Raw genomic sequence first — 18703 nt, 5'->3', positions numbered from 1 at the left:
TAGGAAGGAATGGGACACCCTTCCTTTCCCCAAGTCCACTGTCTGGGAAGTAGTCCATGAGTATTGTTTCTGCCCAGTGGCTCCAACAACCAGAGTCTTTTTAGTTTTTAATTTCCCCAAAGGTTGCTTCAGTACTGAATATTCAGCCCCAGTATCAATCAGAAAACTCATAGGGGTCCCCTCAACAGTTAGGGTTACCCTAGGCTCGGGAGGGGCCCGAGCCCCGCCCCCGCTATTCTTCGGCCCTCTCCTAAAGACAACACCTTGGGTGTGGCCCTTTTCTTGGGGCATTCCCTTGCCCAGTGTCCTCTCTCCTTACAATAGGCACATTGGTCCTTGTCCAAGGGTTGCCGTCTCGCGTGAGCCTGGTCGTGGGGCGTTGCCCAGGTTCCCTGACTGTCTGTGATCTGGCCCTGTCGCTTTTATCACTGCGGCCAGTATTTTAGTTAGTTTTTTCTCGTCTCCTGTCTCTCCTGTCTTCCCTCTCCTCAGCCTCCCTTCTCTCTCTCTCGCTTTTCCTCTTCACTCTCCCTTTATGATCCACCTTTTCAGCCTCCTTTATTACGCCCCGCAGGTCGTAGTCTTGCAGCCCCTCTAGCCTTTGCACTCTCCTCTTTATATCTGGGCCTGACTGTCCAATAAAGGCCATAATGACAGAGACCTTCTGCCCTTCCGAGGACGGATCAAAGGGCGTGTACCTGCGTAAGCCTCCATCAATCGTTCTAGAAAACGGAGGGGGTTCAGTGGGTCCTTGCTGAATCTCTCTTACCTTAGCCAAATTGGTGGGCCGCCTTGCGGCTCCCGGAGACCCGCCACTAGAGCCCGGCGGTAAGCGGACAGCGACCCTACCTTCAGCCGTGTTATAGTCCCAGTTGGGTCAGTTGTGCGGAAACCCTTCTTCCGCCTCAGCTATCGCTGCCGGCTGCCCGCTGGTGCCTCGGATGTTCTTTCTTGCTTCCTGTGTGATTCTTTCTCTCTCCTCCGTGGTGAAGAGCGCCTGTAAGAGCTGTTGACAGTCATCCCAAGTGGGCTGATGGGAAAACATTAGGGACTCTATCAGGGCGGTTAATCCGGCGGGGTTTTCTGAAAAGGGGGGATGGTTATTTTTCCAGTTATACAGGTCTGAGGAAGAGAAAGGCCAGTACTGGAGGGGTGACAGCTGGTTGGGTCCCGCAGGAGCTCCATACTCTCTTAGCGGGAGCGCCACCGTGGTATCAGGCCCGTCCGGAGTGGCTCCGCGGTGGCTTCGGGTTCCAGCGGAGGGACCCGAGCCAGTCGCCCTCCGTCCTGATTGCGATCCTGGAGCGGGGGAAGGGTAAGGGGGAGGCGAGAAAGGGGGCCATTCGGGAGGAGGCTCAATCTCAGGGTAGACCCCGGGGGGGGCCGAAGGGGTCTCCGACTCCGCTGTTCGAGTTGATTTCGATTTCTTTCGTGTCTCCGCATCTTGTAGCGCCAGGACTCGGGGGCCTAGTTTTTCCGCTTTTACCCATGGCTTAACCCACGGGAGTGGGTTCTGCACTAGATCCTGCCACACTGTAATATATGGTCGTTGGTCAGGATGGGACCCCGGTCTCTCCTGGAAAACAATAGCCCTCACCGCGAGAATAACAGTTAGATTAAACGTCCCCTCAGGGGGCCAACCCACATTGAGGGTGGGCCACTCAGAGGTGCAAAAAGTCTGCCAACGCCCTTTTTTTATTCCTACCGACAAATCGTGCGCTCTTGCTCTCACTTCAGTCCAGTGGTCTAAGGTCAAAGAGAGGGGGGTCGTCATAGTCTGTCCCATCCCGTCAAAAGAGGTCCACGTAACGAACAAGAACAGAACAACGAACACCAAAAACACAGCAAGACATAAACAACTTTGCCCGGTTGGTGTCTCTACAAGCCAACCGAAGGCGGTTTCAGACGGGAGGGGTTTTCGTGTCCTCCCTGGGAAAAAGAGTGCCGTTTCTTTTTCCACCTGAAAGCGGGTGGTCAGGCTTTCCTGACTCCCCTTGTCCCTTGGGGCGTCCCCCAGGGTTGCAGCCTGCAGTTCCCAGCACGTCTGCCACTGCAGCCGCCGGCCCTCACGGCCCGGCGGCGGCTGCCCAGATACGGAAACCAAAACAATGCTTCGCGGCGCCGCACACACTCACACACCCAGTCACTCAGGCTTACCTCCAAGGGGTCTTCGAAGTCTGGGGTGACCGCGCAGATCCCGGACGAGCCCCCAAATGTAGGATCCCAAAAAGGGAACCCCAACTCCAGCCTCGGGAAGGCGCGGACCCACAGACACAGAAGACCGAGCTTGATGCAAACGCAAGAGGTAAGAGGTTTATTAAGCGGAGCTCCGGGTCGACACGTATCTCTCGCAGGAGACAGAGGAGTCGACCCCGAACCTTAAGGGGCAAGCTCTTTTATAGGATTCGGAAGCATAAAGCGGGAAAAGGTTGGCGCGGTCTTACATGATTGGCTAATTTAAAACATTTAAACAGTTACATTTTATGGCGCGAATTGCTATGGCGCGCAGCAATTATCAGGTTACACACACGCGTCCCCATCTGGACCCCCTCCACCCCGACCCTCCCAAACTTATCCCTCTGGAGCACTCTCTTGTTCTCAATTTTCCCCGAACAGTTTAGGGCGAGTCTTCTATGAATAGAGTCAGTCAGGATCGATAAACGTTCCCCCTTATACCAGGAATCCTTAGGGTGTGGAGGTGCCTGTCTCTAAGGTATTAACTTTTAAATTTTTAATATAATTTACTTCCTTCAGGAGGAGGATCCTGCATTTCATTCAGCTGGACAAACAGGCCCTGTGCCAGGGGATGGTGCTGGGACCTCCTTTTTGTGTTCTCTGCATGATCCACCCTCAGGCGATGACCGGAATGTGCGTCTGCGTACTCGGGGTAGTTTTAAGTTCTGTGAATCAGCAGGTGAGCGCGTGTCAGAGGGCAGACCACCCCTTCAAGCTGGCAACATTCTCCTGGCTGGAGCTTTGGGCTGAGACCTATGGCTTCCCCCATCAGAAGACCCCCCACCATACACAGGGCCTCCATCCTAGCCTCAGCCCAGGCACGGCACTATCCTCCCCAGCCCCGCCCTCTGGGTCACAGTTTCCCAGATTCACACCCTAACCTCTTTCTCTCCTGTTTCTTCACCTCTAAGGCAGCGGCTGTATCCCGCCAGCTCCCACCCCAGGTGCACAGCGAGCACACACTAAATCAAAGCCCTGTGCAGGCCAGGTGAGCGGCATGGACAAGCAAAGAGACCCAGGCAGGACCCATGGAGTCGGGGAGGGGAGAGCCTGGCCGCAGGGGGCAGCAGCTGGCCACTTGGCCCGACCAACCCGGCACTGGCAAAACACCTGATTTTTCATGAAGAGCTAGAAATCCGTGTTATTACATGAACTCCTTTGTTTGTAAATATTGATAATTAATTCACATTTTAACACTGTGTGGGTCAAATATGTCTATTAGCCAAGGAATAATAGCAAACACAAAGCAATTACGGAGTGCAGGCGCTCTGGCAAGCATGTCCCTATGTATTAATTTATGTAAGCCTGTGAATCCCTATTAGGCCCCAATTTTACTCCCACTTTCTAGGTTTAAAAACCCAAGTACAGAGGGATTATGTAACTTGTATAAAGCCATTGAGAGAGTAACTGAGGCGCTGGGATCTGAAGGAAGTTGTGTGGCTCAAAAGCCAAACTCTGTGTGCAGGTCAAATATGGACAGCTTCTGGGCCTGGCCTGGTGGCGTGGTGGTTAAGTGTGCACGCTCCCTTCCGAGGCCTGCGGTTTGCAGGTTCAGATCCTGGACACGCACCAACGCACCACTTGTCTAGCCATGCTGTGGCGGCGCACCATATAAAGTAGAGGAAGATGGGCACAGATGTTAGCCCAGGGCCAATCTTCCTCAGCAAAAAGAGGAGGATTGGCATCGGATGTTAGCTCAGGGCTGATCATCCTCACAAAGAAAAAAAAAATATGGACAGCTTCTGTCAACAGTGTTGCAGGCCTGCCTGGTCCCTGTAAGTGAGCTCTGATACCTCTCTATGCCCCTGTCATCTGCCAGGGAGATCAGCCTGAAGACCAGAGCTGGCTGATACTGCTGAGCAGGAGAATCTCATGAGAGGGGGGCAGCTTCCCTTTGCACATTCAAGCCTCCAGGGGCTGAGGGAGGCGGTGTCCATTCCCCTGGCATCTGTGCTGTTGCAGAGAGGCGGTGCAGCAGAAGGGGCCCTGAGGTCGTCACAGGCCCCGTCATGCACCAGCAGTGTGACCCTGGGCTGTAGGATGCTAGGAACACAGGACTGGAGTCCAACTCCAGGCTCTGCATCCTTTGTGTTCCTCGGGGAGCTAAGTCACCTCCCTGAAGCTCCCTTCCTTATTGATAAATGAACATAATGATGTTTGCCTTGCAGGATGGTTTTACAGGGAAGAGAAGACACTAACTGGGATGAGAGAGGCCAGCCCTGCGCTCCCAGGGCCCTGGCAGTGAGCGTCTTTAACTTTTGCACCGTAGGTGGCGCTCTTGCCCTGCCCTCCTCCACCCGGAACACGATGCTGGAGCTGGAGGCTCAGCACAGCACTGGGCTGGTAGGTGACACTGACTGATGCTGAGCTGTGGTTGTGTGTGGATTAGGAGACCCCTGCAGCTCTGTGATCTCATCTGCGAAAGGGCATGAGTGCGTCACAGCTCTCTCAGGCTCCAGGACTCACGGAATTCCTGAGACAGGCCGCTGGGCACGGTGCCCGCACACCCCGGGACACACAAGGGCGTCTCAGGCCTTGGCAGCCCTGAGCCCATCACTTCACAAGCAAGGCCGGTGTCAGGCAGAGACGCTTCCTCTAACGGTGTGCGGCTCTGACACGGCTGCTTGGACTCGTCCTTCAGTCTGGAACCACTCTCAGTGACGAGCATTTCTGCACAACTTCTTGTGGTTGACACAATGCTGACTTGAATACAGCTAATTTTGAAAGGAAAGGATTATAGGAGGATGTGTTTCCTCCCTCAGGGCATCCTGGGCAGGGGCGTGACCCTGCTGCTGACCTAACAGGTTGGGGCAAGGTGGAATTCCTGGGGGTGGCGGTGGTGCTGGGCTGGGGGGGGGGGTGTGGTGGATAGTGAGTCTGGAATCATTGCTGCCCATCCCCAGCTGCTGGGCCAGACTCCACCCAAACCAACACACCTGAGCCCACACACCTGCGCCACATGCCCCGTGTGTGGCACTGGCCCTGGGAGAGGAGTCCACACACACCTTTCCCATCTGGTCAGCCAGTGTCTTCTGGGCGTGGCTCCATGCCCGCCCCTGTGCTAGACACAGGCTGGGGAGCAGAAGGGCACAGCCCTCTTACGTGGGCAGCTACCCCGGGGGGCAGATACTTAACCGGTAAAATCAAGGCCACTGGCCAGACTTTCCGCTGCGAGGGAGAGAGAGGCCGGGTAATCACACGGGCTTCCCTGCCAGGTTATAAACTCCTCAAAGCAAACTCCTACTTTATCCATCTTCGCAGGAGTAACCAGAGCTGAGGGCATAATAGATGCCCAATAAAAATCCATTGATTAAAAATGCAAGTATACAACAATGCAAAGGAATTCTAAATTTACAAATCCCAACACATGAAATTACCAGAATAAAGATAGTTTATAAAAGGAACCTTCACTTGTTCAGATCATTTGCCACATGGTGCCTGTAAATAATCATCGCTCTCACATAATGTTAAAAAAGGGGGTGGTAGCTATAAAGGCCTTCAGGAGCCTGGAAACTGCAAACGAAGTTGCCCTTCCATAAGGTGGGTTGTCAAAACCATGGTGGGATTTAACAAAAATTTATACAAATTCTCTTGCTGTGAAACAAGGCGCCAGCCCTCTAGGGGAGCCCTGCCGCCTCAGCGGCTTTTTGGTCCAATCAGCCAAAAAAGTGGCCACAGCCAAGTCATTCTGGAGGAAATCATGGCCCCCAAGTGCAGAGCAGGGAACCCAGCAGGCCGGCAGTGACCTTCTGGCTGGGCGGGGTCCAAGGTTGCTGGGTCCCCGGGACTCGGCAGGGGCCACTCAAGCCACGAGCTTTGGGCACATTTACCAAACTGGCGCCTGCTCGGTAATGGGGAAAGAGGCCAGGTTGCCGGGCCTCCTCTCTCAAGAGAAGGTCGTGAAGGTGTCCGATAGTTTCATACTGGGACGAGAAACAGAGAGTGTGGACTTAACAAAAAGTTAAAAGCCCTGATGAACGCCACAGAATTGAGCAATTAGGAACACATGAATGGCTGCATTAGAAATGACAGTAATCATTATTCTTTGAATTTATACAACTTATATAACTTTGCATTTCACACAGATTATCTCATTAATTTTCATCTTTAATAATTTAAAATTGAGTTTGGGTGCATGTGAGTTTTCAGTGAAGCTTCATAACCAGGCTAGGCTACTTCCACAGGACAGTGGAGGCCTTGGCAGGGCCACTGTAAAGATCTATCCCAAACCTGCAGCAAAGAAATAGCATAGAGGGAAAAAATGGGCCACCACTCCCCGTCCCCCTTACCAAACACCAGGAACCACCTTGCCCTCTCTGGGCTCCCGCAGGCTTGGCTAGAATTTGTCTTTCCCCAAACCCTCCGACTCTGACACAAGCTCTGCACGTGCGCTTCTCATACCCGAGGGACCTCTGAGAGATCCGGGGCTTGTCCTTCACCTTAGAGCCTCTGGTGCCCAGTTCGATACTCAATAAATGGACAGAGTCATGGCTAATGAGTGAGTACTGATGTAAGGAACGCCTTGCACTGGGCAGTAGTTTCTCCATTCAGGTTCCTAAGCTACACACTCCCAACGTGACAGTGTTTTCCCGAGATCAGCAACCGTGTGTCGTTCTTCCCTTTTCACCTGTCTCTACACTTGATAAAGTGACTGACAGATGCCCAATAAATTTCTGTTGGATTAACTCAAATTTGCTTCAGGCTTTGAACAGCAGCTATGAGAGAACAGCAGAAAGAGACACATTTAGGGGCCTCTATCTTCCTTGTGGACCCAAGATGGTCTTGGTTTAGATTTCCCCCAAAACAGGGCTTGAGACAGGGATTTGAGTTCAGGAGGTTTAACTGGAGGCAAGTAGGCAGGGAGGGGAAGGCAGCCAGTAAGGGACCACTGTAGGCAACTGGTACTGAATCCACTGGGCAACACTGGGAGACAGTGTAGACACACACTCAAAGGTACTCCACCCAAAGGACTGGGAGACAGTGTAGACACACACACAGAGGTACCCCACCTGAGGGGCAAGGGAGCTGAGGTATTCATCCACCAACTCCTGTCAGTCGTTTTCGGGCTGCTCCCAGTTGATTGCCCAGCACTTTGAACCTGATACCGTCCAGAAAGCCAGAGAAAGTCTTCAGGCAAAAGAACACAGGTCCTGCCTCTTGGGGATCAGTCCAGAGCACACAGAAATGGGGGGTCAGACCAGAGCACACAGAAATGGGGGGGTCAGACCAGAGCACACAGAAATGGGGGGTCAGGCCAGAGCACACAGAAATCGGGGGGTCAGACCAGAGCACACAGAAATGGGGGGTCAGACCAGAGCACACAGAAATGGTGAGCACTGCAAAGAGGGGAGCAAGCACCGATGGCACCCACTATAACTGCTCCTCAAATACGGAGCCAAGTGATGGACGGGGTGCAGAGCTTGACCACCAGTCCTGGATTCCCATTCTGTGTCCCAGTTCTTGGGATTTTACCCCCCTCTCTGCTGCCCCAAAACAAACGCAGGACTCTCTGTCATTCTCTGGAGCCAGAGTTTCATGACAGGAGTGGAAAGCCCTGCCAGGCTTTGTGTGGAGAGGGCACCAGCGGCTCAGGGCCCAGGAGCCCTGGCTTGCATCTCAGCTCTGCCTCTCATTAGCTGTGTGGTGGGATGAACGCTTCACCCTCTCTGGGTCTCTGTCGAGCACAGTCTGCCTGGTATGTAAAAACCCTCCCTTCTTGCTCTGGGACGCTTAGCAGACTGTATGGTTCCCTTTTCTGGATGGCAGTCTTTTTTTTTCCATTGATAGTTTTTGAGCCATTACATAAGTAATATATAATATATATTCATTGTAGCACCACTAGGAAAACGTAGATAGGTAAATAACCCATAATCTTATGGTACAGAGAAAACTACCATAAACTTGTTGGTGTACAATCTTCATAGACACACACGTGCACACACACACACACACTCAACATTAGTGAGTAGGCTACAATGTTCCAAAACCTGTTCTAGGCTCTTGAGTCACCAATGTGAACAAAGCAGACAGGCCGCTGGCATTCCACTGGAGGCCACAGAAAATAAACACACAAATGAGAATTTCACACAATAATGGTAGCAAAAAAAAGTGATATGATGAGACAGATATAATTTTCAGTCAAATAAGAGGTGATATTCTACTATTCTCCTTAGAAAAGGGGGTAGATTTTACGATAAGCTGAAAATAAGACAACTCTAGCAAGAGTTAATTGGCCTTTGGCATTCAGGATATATTACAACGGTATTTAAAAAAATTTTTATTCCTGTTTTTCTCAAATAAACTCAAAAATATAGATCTATGCGTCGTTTGCCAAAATGCTGCTGAACATAAGGACAAACCAACTTAAGGGGACATTTTACCACTGAAGGTTAGAAACAACCCAGATTAAAACAGCAGGAGTGTGTGAAACATTATCTGCACACTTTAATTGAGTGACCTTGACCTGCTGTTTCCCAAGTACCCGCCACCACCAGCAGCAGGCTCTTAGTTATTCTCTTTTTCACAATTATTTAACGGCTCTCTCTGCATGAAACTCTCCTCTGTCATCATTTCCGGTCCTGGCTCGAATACGGCCTTGTCAGAGAGGCCCTTCCTGACGAGTGTATATGAGCAGCCCCTCTCCACACACCCCATTTCTCCTCACAGCCCTTACCCCTTTGTTTGCCGCTTGCCCGCAGCTGTAGACTCCACGGTTGCTGTGTCTCAGGAACCGAGAACATTCCCTGGCACATGGCAAACACTCAACAATGATTTCTGTTGTTACTGTTTGAGGGACAGTGGGTGTTTCAGGTCAGGGGAAGGAGGTCACGTCAGGCTGAAGGAGGTTAAGAAAGGCCTCTGTGGCATGTCAACATCTGAGCTAAAACCCAAATGACAAGAAGGAGACACCCACACGAAGGTCTAGCTCCGGGATTGGCAAACTTTTCCCGTAAAGCACAATAGAGTAAACGTTTTAGCCTTTGTGGGCTACACAGGATCTCTGTCATATCTTCTCCTTAAAAAAAACCCTAAATATATGAAAATGTTGTTAGCTCCTGAGCTGTACAAGAACAAGCCGTGGGTCACAGTTGGCTGACCTTATCTACAGGGAAAGCATCCCGGGTTGGGGAGCAGCTAGCGCAAAGGCCTTAAGTGGTTGCGCTTGGAAGACTGACCAAGCAGAAGGCCAGTGTGGCTACCACACGGTGACCAGGGTGCATCGAGAGAGTGGGAGGAGAGAAACCTGAAGAAGTAGGAGGGCCCAGACAAACAGGACTTGTAGGTCATAGGAAGGCATTTCTGCTGGATTCTAAGTGCAGCGGGAAGCCACTGGAGGATTTTCAGCAAGGGGATGAGGTGATGTGATTTATGTCTTACAAGTGATCTCTCTGGCTGCTGTTTGGAGGACGGCATATGGCAGGAAGAGGAAGGCCAGCGGGCGCAGGGAGGGGTCAAGCAGGAGGCAGGTGAGAGGTGAAGGAGCCATGGTGAAGGAGAGCCGTGACCAGACTTGGGACACAGGTGGCCCTACAAGGTAGTTTTTCAACCTGTTTCTTTTCACTTAAGAATAGTTTCCTGTGACACTTTGTTATCCTTTTTCACATTCTTAAAGACAAAAGACTTTTGTCTTTTAAAATAATAGTACTATGTTTTAAAATAATAGTAGTAGTATTTATTTTAGCCATCTCTAAAAGGCAGACGTTGAGGTTGTTCCCAATTCTTCGATATTGGGAATAATCCCCCACCAGGGCTTGATTTGTTCAGTCTCTCCGCCTCACCAAGAGAGTCTCTCTAAAATGGTGTCTAGTGGTCTCTGAGGCCTCCCACATTTTCTCTATTTCAGGAAGAACCAGAAGAGCAAGTAAATCACGCTTCCTGTCTCATGACCTCTCCCGGGGCGCAGAGTCCTCCACAGTCCTCATCAGCATCCTTGCCGGCACGCCTTCCCTTCTCACTCCCCTAATCCTCCCGTCTTTTGCTACTCTCATCTCTTCCTAGATTCTTATCTCCCCCAATCAAGCTCATTTTGCTACCTGGGGCATCACTTTCTCCCCAAATCGGGAGAAACAGCAAACTAGAGCACACGCAGGTTAGGTGGACTTGAGAGCCCACAACCCGGCTCTCCCCGGCAACGGCCCCTCCCTCCACCCCCTCAAGTGGTCCTTTCCACTGATTCGCTCTCCTCTGTCACGTGGCCCTACCCTCTCCCCCACAATTGGCACCATCCTGCGACTGGGTCTCCCTTCCCGTGACTGGCTCTCTTCTGTGATTGGCCCACCCAGTGACTGTCTCTCCTCTGTGATTGGCCCACCCAGTGACCTCTCTCCTCTGTGATTGGCCCACCCAGTGACTGTCTCTCCTCTGTGATTGGCCCACCCAGTAACCTCTCTCCTCTGTTATTGGTCCACCCAGTGACCGACTCTCCTCTGATTGGCTTTCCCGTAGGAGATGGCCCTCCCCACCGCACGTTGCCCTTCGTCATTGTGTGGCCCTTCCCAGTGACTGTCCGTCTTCTGTGACAGGTCCACCCCGGTGACTGCCCCTCCCCCACTGGAGTTCCCAGTCCGGATCCGTGAGGACCTCAGACAGGGTCCTCACGCTGCTTCGGGCAGGAAACCATGAGCAGCAGTTCCGCTAGTCACAGGCTGGGAGCGGCGGCGGGGAGGGAAACCCAGGCTGCGGCCCGCCTTCCTGCAGGAAGCCGGAGAGGGCGCGCCTCCCCCGGAAACCGCGCGGGGCCTCCCGGCCGGAACCCCGGGGGCACGGCCCTCCTCTGGAGGAGGCAGGCGGGAGGAGAGGGAGTCCCGGTTCTCTGGGGGGCTGGCGTTGAGTCTCTCCCTCTCCTCCTCCGGTGCTTCTTCCCTGTTCCCCTTCTCACTCACTCTCGCTTTTGCATTCACTGCCCTCAGTAGAGAGCAGTGGGCTGGGCTCAAGGGAGCCGAGGGGAAGCAGGAGACGCGACATTCTAACGGTCCCTGAGATGGGACTATGAGCCCCAGCCCCCCAAGAAAGGCAATGGAAATCCCAGAAAGGTTGGGGAATCCTAAGTCAGGACTTATGCTCATTTCTTCGTGAACACACACATCCCTGGTATGGGATCTCCCCAAAACCCAGAAGATAGTGACCTGGAATGTTAGGGTCGACACAGTGGTCCCTCAGAGCCCAGGCTGGGCAGAACTGGTGGCCCCTGACAGCCCAGAGTGTGCACACAGGAGGTCGTCCCTCCCGCTCAGGCCTGTGCTGACACCACAGTCCCACATGGCCCAGGATGGTGCTGACGGGTTCGTCCCTCAGACCCCAGGTCTGGGAAGACACCACAGCTGCAGGCCAGGGCTGTGCACATGCTGTACTCCCTGCAACCCGGGGGGGGGGGGGCAGACACTGCCTCCCTCCCAGCCCGCTAGGGGGCAGAAACAGAGGCCCCATGGCTCACAAGAGGGCAGACACTGAAGGACCTCACGCTCAAGACCAGGGCCTGGAGGGAAGAGAAAGTGGCTACAAGAGGCCTTGTTAACAGAGCCTGGTGAGCAGAGCAAGGCCTCGTTAACAGGTCTTGTTAACACAACAGAGGGCTGCTCAGCTCTCTGACCCAGAGCTCCGGGCATTCAGAACATACGCACAGTGCCTGAGGACCAATGAGAACCGGACAGCTCCGCAGATGTCCATGTGGACAGAGGCTGCCCAAGGATAAAACCCCCTCCTCCTCCACACGAATGTTTCAAAGTCAGACGAGCCTTGCATATTTAGATGCTACTCTGGGGAGAAGAAAATTTCTGGATTAAATTTACCTGGAGTTAACTACAATGATCATTTCTGCAAAGGTTATGTTATAGAAAAATATATTAACACCTTTGTGCACACTTGGATTTTAAAGAATTAAAATAACCAACTTTCCACATTTTCCTTGGTTCCATAATCCTTTGCCTCCATGTTAGGAGGTCATGCTGGGAGCGTGTAGAGAAGGATGCTCTGAATGTGCTTTTGTGCTACCCTTTCACAGAACTGTTCCCGTTGCCGGGAAATTTGGGCTGTTCAGCCCTCAGTACCCAAAGGAAAACCGTGCACAGAAGTCAACCTCGCTGTCCCCCTTTCAGCCTCCCTACGAGGTCTTCACGGAGGACCTCAGGCAGCGTGGGTTCACGTGAGATGGAAGCTTGATTTCCCCCCACAGGTGTTTCTTTGACGGCCTGTTTCCGCCGGGAAGCCCAGTCCTCGTCTCCACCTGTGACAAGAGAGCCCTCCATGCTGCCGGCTGCTCTCACTGCTCCTTCCTTCTCCGGGTGTAGACAGACACAGTGGGTTTGCGTGCTACGAAACAGTGACAGGCCTGGGAAAATCACTTAGCTAGGAGCAAGGGCAACAGTAATCGTGGCCACCACTAAGCTCTTAGCATGCACCAGCGCCAGCCAAGCAACTCTTGCGCACTATCTCCCTGTATCTTAACGCGAAGAGACGGGGATTATTCTCTTCTTCACTTGACAAACGAGTAAGAGGCAGGGAGAGGTCAACCCACTCGCTCCCACAGGACTGCTCAGTGTCAGATCAGGAGGTGAGAGCAGGTTGTTGCCTCTGCAGATCTTGCACTGACTGCGGGGCTGCAGCAGGCTTCACCCCTCACCCTCACACCTCGGCGACTTCAGAGAATCGCAGGAGCCTCCGGAGGACGAAACTCGGCCTGCACAGGGGGTGGCAGGGGTGGGGAGGGGTTGTGAGCAGCCTGGAAGGGACCCTGTGAGTGGTGTGTGTGCCTTCCTTTCCACAAGCGGGTAACTTGGTCTCCTTTCTTGTTTTGCTTTTTAATTTGAAATAACACCATGCAGTTGGCAAAGTCTTTGGGGAGAACCGTTTTATTACTTTTTCCAAATATACTGTGAAAAAGTTGCTGACCCAGAGCTCTGTAGCAGGAAGGATGTGCAAGGTCTTTTAGGAAGGGGTGGGTGGCCCCTGGGACTGAGAGAAGGGGCCTCCAGAACGGGCTTCGGTGAGAGGTTGATGCTCACGGTTTTGTTTTCTCCCAGACAGTGTCAACACATCAGAGAAAGAGTGAGAGTTTTTCATGAACTGTGTTTGAACTTCGTGATGCTGTTCGCAAGGGGAGCCTCTGAGCCCCGATGGGGGTCATGCTGCCCCCACGAAGCGTTCGCTGAGCCTCACGTGCCACAGGGTCATACATTCCTCCTTTGGGGTCTTCACCGCTCCCATCTTTGCCATCTACGTCCTTCTCTCCAGGGTGTTTTCTGGAGAGGCAGGAGCTGGGGGTCTCTTTCTTTTGCTCGACCCTCAGCATCTAGCAGTGATTGGCCTGTGGTCAGTTCTAGTAGTCACTTGTTGTCTATTAATGCCTGTCTGAGTCCCAAATCTTGGTCTTTAAATGGGAATAAGAATACATGTACACCCATCAGGGATGTTGGGAGGATTAAAGATAATGTACATAAAGCATTCATCACATTGCCTTGTATGTAGTAGGCAATTAATTAATGGTGACTACTATAGTGTGTTCCAGAAATAAACAGTTGCAAATGGAACTCGAGTTGTTTTCCTTCGGGGAGGGGGATTCTGTCTCCTGGAACTCTACAGAGGTCAGTCATCTGTGTCGCCATTTAACTTTCTCATCGATCCTAATCCACCCGCTGATGAGACCTTCTGGTGATGCTGCCCTGGAAGGTGTAATTAAAATTAAAGGAAAGCAAAACAAAACAAATACATCAGCGAGTTGAGAAGTGTGGGCTGGAAGCACCAAGGAAATAGGTTGGAAATGCAAAAGGGCTGTGCTAAAATCGTCTCCACACCCAGAAGAAAGAGAAATTACCTGCAACCTACGGGTTTTCTGAAAAACGGTGAAGGCAGTGTGGGAGGAGTGCTGGGGAAGACCCTCGGACCCAGGCAAGTCGGGTCTGCCAGGAAGCTTCGAGATGTCTGTGTCCAAACCTCCCATCATGCGTGGAAGCCACGTTGGGGTCAGAGAGGTCGAGAGACTCGTCTAAGGTGTCAGAGGCGGTAACAGCTATTGTTTTGTGTTGTTGTGTTGTGCTGTGTTATTCTACCTTCCAGGCTACATTTTTATTCTTCTGGGAAAGCTCCACCACCCCCCAAAGTTACTTCACGTGCCCAGCTAGGCTCCAGGACCCTCTGGTTCCAGGGACATTGCACGTGACCCAGGCCTGGCCAGTCAGCCCTTCCAATGCCCCCGAGAAGGTGATTAATTCATGGGCATGTCATGTGATCCAAGCTGGTCCAGTGAGAATGGCACCCAGGATGAGTGTGGGCCTACTGGGAGTAACAGTGTTTTTCCACTGAACTGATGCTGGGGGGACATGAAGGTGGGACATTTAAAAAAGTCATTTAACCACCAGATGGAGCCTGAGAATAAAACGCCAGGGAGGAAAGCAGAGCCAAGAGAAACTGGATTCCAGTGACTTTTTTTTAAGTGGCTGGATCACACCATACCTGAAGATAACATACTTGTTGAGTTTTTCAGTTATGTAAGGCAATACATTCCCTCTATTCTTGGCCAGTTTGTGGTGAGTTTTCTTTCACTTTCAACACTAAGAGTTCTGAGACACCAGGTCTCAGTGGGAAATACACAGATTGGTTCACTCAGCGTCTGTTCCTGCCTCTTTTTAGTGGGTGTTCCTTGACTGCAGGAGTGGGAGGTGGGGAGCTAAACGCTCCACTTCCAAGACTCCTCATAGCTAGGACACTTTCCTGTGGGACTTGACTGGCAGTCAAGGTAAATGGGGAAAGAGATGAGGCATCTGTCTTGCTTGTGCAGATATGGCAGCTGTCAGGGCGCTTCTTTATCCCCATACCTCTGCCAAGTGGTGAGACCTGGAGATAGTGCTCAGGAAGAGACATGCTGACCTCCCCCCTGGCTCACTGTTGCAGAAGTAGCCAGCAGTCCCTCTGGTGAGCCACTCCAGAGGGACTGGGTGTCAGTGATGTTCTGGGTGTCAGCCTTGTAGAGCCTGCCCCTCTGGGCCTCCTAGGGATATTGTAAGCACCTTATTCCCGGTATTCAATCCCTTTCTGCTTGAAATAGCTAGGATGGTTTCTGCCTCCTGCAACAGAACCTGACTGATCCACCAGGAGCCCTGCCTCCGGACAGGCCCTTGCTCTCCGTGCTCAGGAAGTGCAGCCTGGGCTCTCCCTGACCCAGGGCATTGCCACCTGGACTCCCAGAAGTGTGGATGGACTGTTGGTGATGCCTGGCTCCCAGCTGATCCTGATTTGGGGTGGGGGACGGAGACAGGGTGTGGAGAGGGATGCAAGGGGGATAAATGAGCTGAACCGGAGGAGAGAAAATGCAGTCATGGGCATTGCACACTCGCCCAGAGAGGGCCTCCTTAGGGTTTGGGAAGAACAGCATTTGAGCCCTTCTGTGCAAAGTCCACAGGGATATCTTAAGGGCAGATTTATCCAGGGGTCTTTGTGGTGTGGGGCAGTCCCACTCCAGGGGAGGGAAAGGGATTATTGGTTGCTTCTCAGAAGTCACGCACCAGGATCCCTGTTATAACAGAACCAATGACCTCACGATTTTACACTCAGCAGTTGGAGCCACCGGCCCCCATACCGTATAGCTATGAGCACAGCTCAAGGCATCCTCCAAGTTTCTGGATCTTAAGTCTTCTCAGATAGAAGGCTTTTTTCCTGAGATTAAATATAGGGCACTGAGTTCCCATAGCGTAGTTGGGTCCCAATATTTAGCACTGCATTTACATATGAGTTCAAACCCCAAATAAGATCCCCCGAATATAAAGATTCTACAGATGCACTGAGTCAAAGCTCCGTCTGACCCCCTGCTAGCACGCCTGCTCAGACTCTGGAGCAAGGGGCCCAAAGTATGGTCCTGGCACCACAGCATCAGCATCACCATGGAACTTGTTAAAATGCAAATTCTCAAGCCCCTCCCCACACCTACCACAATTATTGTGGTAATTGACTTGAAGCAAAGCATGTACCACATCCAGCCCAGAGCCTGCAGCACACGGCTGATGCTCCCCGGGCCTGTGTCTCCTTAGGTCTTTGCCCACACTGTGGCCTCTGTCTGCACGGACTCTTTCTCCTGTGGCCTGAGGGACCTATGCTTAGCTTTCACATTTTAACACAAGCATGCCTTTGCCTATTTGCCCCTGAACTCTTTTTTTATCTTCTTCCCTCCTGGTACTGGCCCCTCCCTCCGCTGAGCCTCCAGCCTGTCCTGAGCAGACGTGTCCCCCCTTGTTTGCGTGTCTGGAGGAGCTGTTGCTGTGGCCAGTCTAGAATCCACTCCCCCTTCTCCGGTTCATGGCATCTTGTGGTACTTTGGGAAATCTCTCTGCCTCAGTCTCAGTCCATGTAGTTTGGATGAAATTGACCCTACACCTCTGTCAACAGCATATCACCCAGATCTGGCTGATCTTAGTGCACTAGATGGCCACAGCAGTTGACTCACAGGTGGACATGTGACATAAATGGGTCCAAGGAGGGTTGGTCTACAAACTTTAGCTTGAAATATTGGGAAATAGAGGCTCATTTTTGTCTGGGGGGAGGAAGCTAAGTTAGTGTAATAAGAAAAATTCTGCCGAACACAAAGCAAACTTCCAAGGAAGCAGAGGGGAGTGATGGCGACAACTTCCTGGCTGGCATTTTTTGAACACCCAAATCAGTCAGTGCCTGCAATCAGACCCTGCGAATTGAGACTTTTTGGTTTTCGTTTATTAGTTTCCACTGTGGGAGATCAAGATTTGGCTGCCCTGAAATATATCTCTTTACCTTGATTGTTTTCTCTGAGGGACATTTGACCTCCCCCACTAACTGCCTAAAGAATTTGACATGGTGGCTCCTTCCTGGAACAGATCTTCTATCATGATGGCTGTAAAGATAATGCAGGATAGATGTTACAATAGGAAAGGCACGAAGACCCTTTTATCAAAAACTCTGTCTCTCCCTGACCACATTATCTATAGATGACCCTGAAAAGAATTGTCCTCCTGCCCTCTGAAGTCCCAGGCCACTACCCACCCCCAACACGCTCCTCGCCTTTAGCTGCAATACTTAAGCAAGCAGCTTAGACAGAGGGGCGAGTTGCTCATTTCTGAGTTTCTCCCATGTATACATGTTATTAAACTTGGTATTATTTTCTCCTGCTAACCTGTCTTGTTAATTATTTGGCCAGCCATAAGAACCTTAAGGGAAAGGGCAGAGGGAGATTCTCCCTCTTCCCCCGACACCACATATCAGGGTGAATTTGGTTTTTACCGTTTGCAAAAGAAAGGGTCCTTGGCTTTTGTGACTCCATTAAGGGACCTTGTTTGCACTTGCCTTACCAGTGCCAGGTTCCTGCGAGGTGCGTGGGCCGTGGTGGGCTCCCACGAAGTATTGACTGACCGGATGAATATGACAGGGAGCAGCGGGCCGAGTTTCCTTCCTCTGTGCACCTGCTCTTGAGCCCCTCCTCGCCTCTTCAGCATGCATTCACTAGGCAACTCCCATGGGCCAGACAGCTCTCCACTGGGCAGTTTGCCTCGCTGGGCCCTTCCTCCCTGCCCACCAGAGCCCTCACTAAGTTAGTGTAATAAGAAAAATGCAGGATAGATGTTACAATAGGGTTTCTCCTCATAGGGTGGGCAGAAATGTCTACACCCTGAGAGCCGGGCAAAGGCCCCATGACTCCCTTGGCTGAAAGCCTTTCAGCTCAGGTGGCCAAGCCAAGCTGCTGTCTGCTGACCGTGCTCCCCAGTGGGGAACACTTTTGTCAAAATGTCCCTTTGAAACTGGCTCTGTGTGCCCCCAACATGAATAAATTCTCTCATGTAAATGAGATTAACCAGCCCATCATCCAAAGGACATTTGTCAGTCAGGTGGCCAAGTGACCGGTGGCCAGCCTGCTGGTGACGCTTGGAGGAGAAGACTCCCCAGAAAATAGCCTCTTCTCTCCATCGAGTCCCTTTAGATTAGGATTCTTCTTCTACCCAGGAGACTTTGGTTCAAGCTTTCGAGCAGTGCAGGATTGCAGCTGGACGCAGGAAGTCTGCCCCGGCTGGACTCTGGGTGGCCCCTGGGGGGAGAGCGTGAACCGCGCCTCTTCCTGCCTGAGGAAGGTCAGGGCTCTGTTCCCGATGCTTTCGCAGGTCCCTCCCAGGAGTCACTTGTCCAGCGGGTCCCACAGTGAGTCCCTGGCACAGCCTGGACCTGAAACCCAGGCTCTGGGCCCCTGAGCGGTGCCCTCCACCCTATTGTCACGTGAGGGAGGGATGGAAGGAGGGAGAGGACGGGGTGAGGCTGAGAGAGCGGAGAGGGTGAGAGGGAAGGACATCAGTAATGCTCCAGACCCTTCTTGAAAGCCTCTGTTAAACCGTGGAGCCCCGGTGGGGAGGCGCTCAAGCCCACGGGACACACAGTGCCTGGAGGCTGGATCAGCAGGCCCTCTTCCCTCCACTCCCCGTGGACGTGGTGCCGCAGCATCAAGGGCAGGCTCTTGCCTCAGACG

The sequence above is a fragment of the Ceratotherium simum genome, chromosome 33 (genome assembly GCF_057802395.1).
Source record: "Ceratotherium simum simum isolate JZ-2026a chromosome 33, ASM5780239v1, whole genome shotgun sequence".
Taxonomy (NCBI): Eukaryota; Metazoa; Chordata; class Mammalia; order Perissodactyla; family Rhinocerotidae; genus Ceratotherium; species Ceratotherium simum.
Note: the sequence above shows the minus strand (reverse complement) of the source record.